This window comes from Eriocheir sinensis, unplaced genomic scaffold (assembly GCF_024679095.1).
Source record: "Eriocheir sinensis breed Jianghai 21 unplaced genomic scaffold, ASM2467909v1 Scaffold302, whole genome shotgun sequence".
In the NCBI taxonomy this organism is placed as follows: domain Eukaryota; kingdom Metazoa; phylum Arthropoda; class Malacostraca; order Decapoda; family Varunidae; genus Eriocheir; species Eriocheir sinensis.
In genome coordinates this window covers 97,442-108,941 of record NW_026111613.1, presented here as the reverse complement: position 1 = coordinate 108,941, position 11,500 = coordinate 97,442, and positions in this window count along the sequence as shown.

The following is an 11,500-nucleotide window of genomic DNA, read 5'->3' as shown; positions in this document are numbered from 1 at the left end:
ATATATATTCAAAATACATATAAAATTATGTAAATAAGTATAAAAATATATATATATCAAATACACCTAAAATAATGAAAATTCGTATCAAAATAAATAAACAAAATTCCGATTAAAGAACGTATATTTGTAGGAAAATAAATATACAAAATTCACATAAAATTACGAAAATTTGAATAAAGATATATACTAAAGTACACAAAATTAATTTCAATTTGTATGAAAATATATATACATAATACACATATGATTAGTTAAATTTGTATTTAAATACATGTACAAAATACACATAAAATAATGTAAATTTGTATGAAATGAAAACAAATTCACATAAAATTACGTTCATTTGTATGAAATATATATACAAAATATACATAGAATAATGTAAAATCGTATCAAAATAAATACACAGAATAATAGTTTTATACAAATTTAGGTTATTTTATGTACGGATTTACATTATTTAATGTGTGTTTTGTATATATATTTTTATCCAAAGTTACTTTATTTTACGTTCATTTTTGGACATATATTTTTATGGAAATTAGCGTTATTTTATATGTATTTGTATATGTTTTCTCATACAAATTTACATTATTTTATTGATATTTTGTTTATTTAGTTTGATACGAATTACATGATTATATGTGTATTTTGTACATATTTTTTATACGTATTTACATTACTTAATGTATATATTTTTAAACAAATTTACGTTATTATATGTATTTTTATAAATATTTTGATACAAATTTACATTATTTTATGTATTTTCTATATACATTTCACTTCAAATTTAGCTTATTTTATCTGTATTTTGTATATCTATTTTCATACGAATTTAATAACTTCTGTGTATTTTTGTATATAGTTTTATAAAAATTTACGTTATTTAATGTGTATTTTGTATATTTATATTTAAACAAATACACATTCTTTTATTGGTATTTTGTTTATTTATTTTGATACGAATTTACATTATTTTATGTGTATTTTGTATACATTTTCTTATACGTATTTACTTCATTTTATGTGTATTTTGTGTATATATTTTTATACAAATCTACGTTATTTTATGTGTATTCGTATATATATTTTGAAACAAATTTACATTGTTTTATATGTACTTTGCATATCTATTTCAATACAGATTTACCTTATTGTATGTGTATTTTGTATATTTATTTTAATACAAATTAATTTTTTCATGTGTATTTTGGAATATATATTTTTATAAAAAAATGCGTTATTTAATGGGTATTTTGCATCTTTATTTTCATACAAATTTACATTGTTTTATTAATATTCAGTGTATTTATTTTGATACGATTTTACATTATTCTATTTGTGTTTTGTATATATTTTTTTTATACATATTTACATTATTTAATGTGTATTTTGTATATTTTAAAACAAATTTACGTTATTTTATGCGCATCTGTTAAAATATTTTGATACAAATTTACATTATTTTAAGTATTTTGTATATATATTTTAATACAAATTTAGTTTATTTTATGTATATTTTGTATATCTATTTTCATTCGTATCAAAATAAATAAACAAAATAGCAATCAAATAATGTAAATTTGTATGAGATAACATATACAAATACACATAAAATAACGCAAATTTCTAAAAAAATATATGTACAAAAATGCACATAAAATAAAGTAAATTTGCATAAAAATATAAATACAAACAACACATTAAATAATGTAAATGCGTACATAAAATAAACTAAATTTGTATAAAACTATATACAAAAATACACAATTTTTTTTTAAATTTGTATGAAAAGAAATATACAAAATACACATAAAATTAGGTAAATTTGTATTGAAATACATATACAAAATACACATAAAATAATGTAAATTTGAATGAAAATATATAAACAAATACACTTAAAATAACGTAAATTTGTATAAAATATATATGCAAGATACACATTAAATAATGTAAATGTGTATAAAAAAATATATACAAAAAAGAAATAGAATAATGTAAAATCCTATCAATATAAATACACAGAATATCAATAAAATAATGTAAATTTGTATGAAAAGAAAGATGCAAAATTCCCATAAAATAGCGCATTTTTTAGAAAAATATATATACCAAAATACACATAAAATATTTAAATTTGTATTGAACTATATATAAAAAATGCATATACAGTAACGTAAATATGTATTGAAAGAGATATTCAAAAATACATATAAAACAAAGATAATTTGTTTCAAAATATACACATGAAATTATGTAAATACGTATAAAAATATATATACAAAATACATATCTAGGTAAATTCGTGTCAAAATAAATAAACAAAATATCATGAAAAGAATGTGTATTTGCATGAAAATAAATAATAGATAATAAATTTGTATGAAATATATATGCAAGATACACTTTAAATAATGTAAATAGGTAAAAAAAAAAATATATACAAAAAATAAATAGAATAATGTGAAATCGTAACAAAATAAATACACCGAATATTAATAAAATAATGTAAATTTGTATGAAAATAAAGATGCAAAATAGCCATAAAATAACTCATTTTTTATAAATATATATATACCAAAATACACATAAAATATTTAAATTTGTATTGAAATAAATATACAAAATGCACATACAATAAGGTAAACTTGTATAGAAAGAGATATGCAAAAATACATATAAAACAATGTAAATTTGTTTCAAAATATATATACGAATACACATAAAATAACGTTGATTTCTATAAAAAATATATACAAAATACACATAAAATGAAGTATTTGATATATATATTTTTATACTTATTTACATAATTTTATATGTATTTTGAATATATATTTTCATAGAAATTTACTCTATATGTATATGTATAGAAAATACACATGAAATAATCTAAATTCGTATCGAAATAAATGAACAAAATACCGATAAAATAATGTAATTTTGAATGAAAATATATATAGAAAATACACATAAAATAACGCAAATGCAAATAAATATATACACATAAAATGATTTGAATTTGAATGAAAATAGATATAAAAATAAACTTAAAATAATGCAAATTTATAATGAAATATATATACAAAATACACATAAAATCATGTAGATTTGTTTCAAAATATATATGCGAATACACATAAAATAACGTAGATTTCTATAAAAATATATATACAAAATACACATGAAATGTTGTAAATACGTATAAAAATATACATACAAAATACACATTAAATAATGTAAATTCGTGTCAAAATAAATAATTAAAATATCAATAAAAGAATGTGTATTTGTATGAAAATACATATACAAAATACACATAAAATAACGTAAATTTGTATAAAACGATATATAAAAATACACAAACATAAGTTAAATTTGTATGAAAATAAATATACAAAATACACATAAAATTAGGTAAATTTGTAAAAAAATACATATAAATAATACACATAAAATAATGTAAATTTGAATAAAAATATATAAACAAATACACTTAAATTAACATAAATTTGTATAAAATATATATAAAAAATACTCATTAAATAATGTAAATATGTATAAAAAATATATATACAAAACACAAATAGAATAATGTAAAATCGTATTAAAATAAATACACAGAATGTAAATAAAATAATGTAAATTTGTATGAAAGTAAAGATGCAAAATACCCATAAAATAACGCATTTTTTTATAAATATACAAAATACACATGAAAGGATGTAAATACGCATAAAAATATATATACAAAATATACATTAAATAATGTAAATTCGCGTCAAAATAAATAAACAAAATGTCAATAAAAGAATGTGTATTTGTATGAAAATAAATATACAAAATACACATAAGATAACATAAATTTGTATAAAACTATATACAAAAATACACAAAAATAATTTAAATTTGTATGAAAATATATATAAAAATACACATAAAATTAGGTAAATTTGTATTGAAATTCATATACAAAATACACATAAAATACTGTAAATTTGAATGAAAATACATAAACAAATACACTTAAAATAACGTAAATTTGTATAAAAAAATATATACAAAACACAAATAGAATAATGTAAAATCGTATCAAAATAAATACACAGAATATTAATAAAATAATGTAAATTTGTATGAAAATAAAGAAGCAAAATACCCATAAAATATATATACAAAAATACTCATAAATTTTTTTATTTGTATTAAAATAAATATACAAAATACACATACAATAAGGTAAATCTGTATTGAAATAGATATGCAAAATACATATAAAACAATGTAAATTTGTTTCAAAATATATATACGAATACACATAAAATAACGTAGATTTGTAAAAAAATATATATACAAAATACACGTAAAATGAAGTAAATACGTATAAAAAAATGTATACAAAATACACATAAAATAATGTAAATTCGTATCAAAATAAATAAACAAAATACCAATAAAAGAATGTGTATTTGTATAAATATAAATATACAAAATACACATAAAATAACGTAAATTTGTATAAAACTATATACAAAAATACACAGAAGAAATTAAATTCGTATGAAAATAGATATACAAAATACAGATAAAATAAGCTAAATTTGAATTGAAATGTTTATAGAAAATACATAAAATAAAGTAAATTTGTATCAAAATATTTATAAAAATACATATAATAACGTAAATTTGTTTAAAAATATATAAACAAAATACACATTAAGTAATGTAAATACGTATAAAAAATATGTACAAAATACACATATAATCATGTAATTCGTATCAAACTAAATAAACAAAATAGCAATAAAATAATGTAAATTTGTATGAGAAAACATATACAAATACATATAAAATAACGCTAATTTCTATAAAAAATATATGTCCAAAAATGAACGTAAAATAAATTAACTTTGGATAAAAATATATATACAAAACACACATTAAATAATGTAAATGCGTACATAAAATAACCTAAATGTGTATAAAACTATATACAAAAATACACAAAAATAATTTAAATTTGTATGAAAAGAAATATACAAAATACACATAAAATTAGGTTAATTTCTATTGAAATACATATACAAAATACGCATAAAATAATGTAAATTTAACAAGAGAATATATAAACAAATACACATATAATAACGTAAATTTGTATGAAATATATATACTAAATACACATTAGATAATGTATATATGTATAAAAAAATATATACAAAACACAAATAGAATAATGTAAAATCGTATCAAAACATATACACAGAATATTAATAAAATAATGTAAATTTGTATGAAAATTAAGATGCAAAATACCTATAAAATAATGCATTTTTTATAAAATTATTGATACCAAAATACACATAAAATATTTGAATTTATATCAAAATAAATATACAAAATGCACATACAATAAGGTAAATTTATATTGAAATAGATATGCAAAATACATATAAAATAATGTAAATTTGTTTCAAAATATATATGCGAATACACATAAAATAACGTAGATTTCTATAAAAATACATATACAAAATACACATAAAATTAAGTAAATACGTATAAAAAAATGTATACAAAATACACATAAAATAATGTAAATTCGTATAAATATAAATAAACAATATAGCAATTAAAGAATGTGTATTTGTATAAATATAAATATACAAAATGCACATAAAATAACGTAAATTTATTTAAAACTATATACATATAATAACGCAAATTTATATAAAAATATATGTACAAAAATGAACATGAAATAAATTTGCATAAAAATATATATACAAAAAATACATTAGAAAATGTAAATGAGTATAAAAATATGTATACATAATACCTATGAAATAATATAAATTCGTATCGAATTAAATTAAGAAAATACCAATATAATAATGTAATTTTGGATGAAAATATATATACAAAATACACATAAAATAACCTAAATACAAATACAAATATACACATAAAATAATTTAAAATTGAATGAAATAAATATACAAAATAAACATAAAATAAAGTAAATTTGTAATGAAATATCGTATCGTATAAAATAAAATAATATAAATTTGTATGAAAATACATATACAAATACACATTAAATAACATAAATTTGTATAAAATTTGTATCAAAATATATACAAATACACACAATAAAATAACGTAATTTTTTTATGAAAATGTATATACAAAATACACATAAAATAATGTAAATTTGTATAAAAATATACAAACAAATACTCATAAAATAATGTAAATTTGAATAAAATATATATAGAAAATAAACCTTAAATAATGTAAATATGTAAAAAAAATATATACAAAATACACATAGAATAATGTTAAATCGTATCAAAATAAATCAAGAGAATATCAATAAAATAATGTAAATTTGTATGAAAATAAAGCTGCAAAATATCCATATAATAACGCATATTTCCATAAAAAAATATATACAAAAATACATATAAAATAATTAAATTTGTATTAAAATAAATATACAAAATGCACGTACAATTAAGAAAATTTGTATTGAAATATATATGCAAAATACACATCAATAATGTAAATTTGTATCAAAATATATATACGAATACTCATAAAATAGAGAAAATTTCTATGAAAATATACATACAAAATAGATATACAAATTACACATATAACTAGTTAAATTTGTATTTAAATACATGTACAAAAAACACATCAAATAATGTAGATTTGTATGAAATGAAAACAAATAAATTTTATATAAAATATATATACAAAATACACATAGAATAATGTAAAATCATTCCAAATAAATACACAAAATATCAATAAAATAATGTAAATTTGTATGAAAATAAAGATGCAAAATACCCATAAAATAAAGCATATTTTTATAAAAATACATACACAAAAATACACATAGATTAATCAAATTTGTATTAAAATTAATATACAAAATGCACATACAATAATGTAAATTTGCATTGAAAAAATATGCAAAATACACATAAAACAATGTAAATTTGTTTCAAAATATATATACAAATACACATAAAATAACGTAGATTTCTATAGAAATATATATACAAAATACACTTGAAATAATGTAAATACGTATAAAAATATATATACAAAATACACATTAAATAATGTTAATTCGTGTCAAATAAATAAAAAAAATATCATGAAAAGAATGTGTATTTGTATGAAAATAGATATACAAAATACACATAAAATAACATAAATTTGTATAAAACTATATACAAAAATAAACAAAAATAATTTAAACTTATATGAAAATAAATATACAAAAAACATAAAATTAGGTAAATTTGTATTGAAATACATATACAAAATACACATAAAATAATGTAAATTTGAATGAAAATATATAAACATATAGACTTAAAATAACGTAAATTTGTATCAAATATATATATACGAAAAACACATTAAATAGTGTAAATATGTATAAAAAATATATACAAAACACAAATAAAATAATGTAAAATCGTATCAAAATAAATACAGAAAATATTAATAAAATAATGTAAATTTGTATGAAAATTAAGATTCAAAATACCCATGTCATGTGTATTCGTATATATATTTTGAAACAAATTTACATTGTTTATATGTATTTTGCATACCTATTTTTGTGTATTCTGTATTTATTTTTGTTATACATAGAATAATGTAAAATCGTATCAAAATAAGTACACAGAATATCAATAAAATAATTTAAATTTGTATGAAAACAAAGATGCAAAATACCCATAAGATAAAGCATTTTTTTTTTAAATACATATACAAAAATACACATAGAATAATTAAATTTGTATTAAAATTAATATACAAAATGCACACATACAATAAGGTAAATTTGTATTGAAAAAAAACGCAAAATACAAATAAAACATTGTAAATTTTTCTCAAAATATATATACGAATACACATAAAATAACGTAGATTTCTATAGAAATATATATACAAAATACACATGAAATTATGTAAATACGTATAAAAATATATATATAAAATACAAATTAAGTAATGTAAATTCGTGTCAAAATAAATAAAGAAAATATCATGAAAAGAATGTGTATTTGTATGAAAATAAATAATAGATTATAAATTTGTATAAAATATATATGCAAGATATTCATTAAATAATGTAAATATGTATAAAAAAAAATATATACAAAAACAAATAGAATAATGTAAGATCGTATCAAAATAAATACAACGAATATTAATAAAATAATATAAATTTGTATGAAAATAAAGATGCAAAACTCCCATCAAATAGCGCATTTCTTATAAAAATATATATACCAAAATACACATAAAATATTTAAATTTGTATTGAAATAAATGTACAAAATGCACATACAATAAGGTAAACTTCTATTGAAAGAGATATGCAAAAATACGTAATGTAAATACGTATAAAAAATATGTACAAAATACACATATAATCATGTAATTCGTATCAAACTAAATAAACAAAATAGCAATATAATAATGTAAATTTGTATGAGTAAACATATATAAATACATATAAAATAATAATAATAAAAAATATATGTCCAAAAATGAACGTAAAATAAATTAACTTTGGATAAAAATAAATATACAAAACACACATTAAATAATGTAAATGCGTACATAAAATAACCTAAATTTGTATAAAACTATATACAAAAATACACAAAAATAATTTAGATTTGTATGAAAAGAAATATACAAAATACACATAAAATTAGGTTAATTTCTATTGAAATACATATACAAAATACACATAAAATAATGTAAATTTGAAAGAAAATATATAAACAAATACACATATAATAACGTAAATTTGTATGAAATATATATATAAAATACACATTAAATAATGTAAATATGTATAAAAAAATATATACAAAACACAAATAGAATAATTTAAAATCGTATCAAAATATATACACAGAATATCAATAAAATAATGTAAATTTGTATGAAAATTAAGATGCAAAATACCTATAAAATAACGCATTATTTATAAAATTATTGATACCAAAATACACATAAAATATTTGAATTTGTATCAAAATAAATATACAAAATGCACATACAATAAGGTAAATTTGTATTGAAATAGATATGCAAAATACATATAAAATAATGTAAATTTGTTTCAAAATATATATGCGAATACACATAAAATAACGTAGATTTCTATAAAAATACAAATACAAAATACACAAAATTAAGTAAATACGTATAAAAAAATGTATACAAAATACACATAAAATCATGTAAATTCGTATAAATATAAATAAATAATATAGCAATAAAAGAATGTGTATTTGTATAAATATAAATATACAAAATGCACATAAAATAACGTAAATTTATATAAAACTATATACATATAATAACGCAAATTTCTATAAAAATATATGTACAAAAATGAACATAAAATAAATTTGCATAAAAATATATATACAAAACACATTAGATAATGTAAATGAGTATAAAAATATGTATACAAAATAACTATGAAATAATCTAAATTCGTATCGAATTAAATTAAAAAAATACCAATATAATAATGTAATTTTGGATGAAAATATATACACAAAATACACATAAAATAACCTAAATACCAATACAAATATACACAAAATAATTTAAAATTGAATGAAATAAATATACAAATTAAACATAAAATAAGGTAAATTTGTAATGAAATATATCAAAAAATACACATAAAATAATATAAATTTGAATGAAAATATATATACAAATACACATTAAATAACATTAATTTGTATAAAATTTGTATCAAAATACATACTTATACACACAATAAAATAACGTAGTTTTTTTTATGAAAATGTATATACAAAATACACATAAAATAATTTAAATACGTAGAAAAATATATATACAAAAAACACATAAAATAATGTAAATATGTATGAAAATATATAAACAAATACACATAAAATAATGTAAATTTGGATAAAATATATATACAAAATGAACATTAAATAATGTAAATATGTATAAAAAAATATATACAAAAAACATATAGAATAATGTTAAATCGTATCAAAATAAATAGAGAATATCAATAAAGTAATGTAAATTTGTATGAAAATAAAGATGCAAACTATCCATATAATAACGCATATTTGCATAAAAATATATATACAAAAATACGTATAAAATAATTAAATTTGTATTAAAATAAATATACAAAATGCACGTACAATAAAGTAAATTTGTATTGAAATAGATATGCAAAATACACATTAATAATGTAAATTTGTATCAAAATATATATACGAATACTCATAAAATAGAGTAAATTTCTATGAAAATATACATACAAAATACACATATAACTAGTTAAATTTGTATATAAATACATGTACAAAAAACACATAAAATAATGTAGATTTGTATGAAATGAAAACAAATACATTTTATATAAAATATATATGCAAAATACACATAGAATAACGTAGAAACATATCAAAATAAATACACAGAATATCAATAAAATAATGTAAATTTGTATGAAAATAAAGATGCAAAATACCCATAAAATAAAGCATATTTTTATAAAAATACATATACAAAAATACACATAGATTAATCAAATTTGTATTAAAATTAATATACAAAATGCACATACAATAAGGTAAATTTGTATTGAAAAAATATGCAAAATACACATAAAACAATGTAAATTTGTTTCAAAATATATATACGAATAAAAATAAAATAACGCAGATTTCTATAGAAATATATATTCAAAATACACTTGAAATAATGTAAATACGTATAAAAATTTATATACAAAATACACATTAAATAATGTTAATTCGTGTCAAAATAAATAAACAAAATATCATGAAAAGAATGTTTATTTGTATGAAAATAGATATACAAAATACACATAAAATAACCTAAATTTGTATAAAACTATATACAAAAATACACAAAAATAATTTAAACATGTATGAAAATAAATATAAAAAAAACATAAAAATAGGTAAATTTATATTGAAATACATATACAAAATACACATAAAATAATGTAAATTTGAATGAAAATATATAAACATATAGACTTAACATAACGTAAATTTATATCAAATATATATACAAAAAAAACATTAAATAATGTAAATATGTATAAAAAAATATATACAAAACACAAATAAAATAATGTAAAATCGTATCAAAATAAATACAGAAAATATTAATAAAATAATGTAAATTTGTATGAAAATTAAGATGCAAAATACCCATAAAATAAGCTAAATTTGAATTGAAATATATATACAAAATACATAAAATAATGTAAATTTGTATCAAAATACTTATACAAATACACATATAATAACGTAAATTTGTATAAAAATATATAAACAAAATACACATTAAATAATGTAAATACGTATAAAAAATGTACAAAATACACAAATAATCATGTAATTCGTATCAA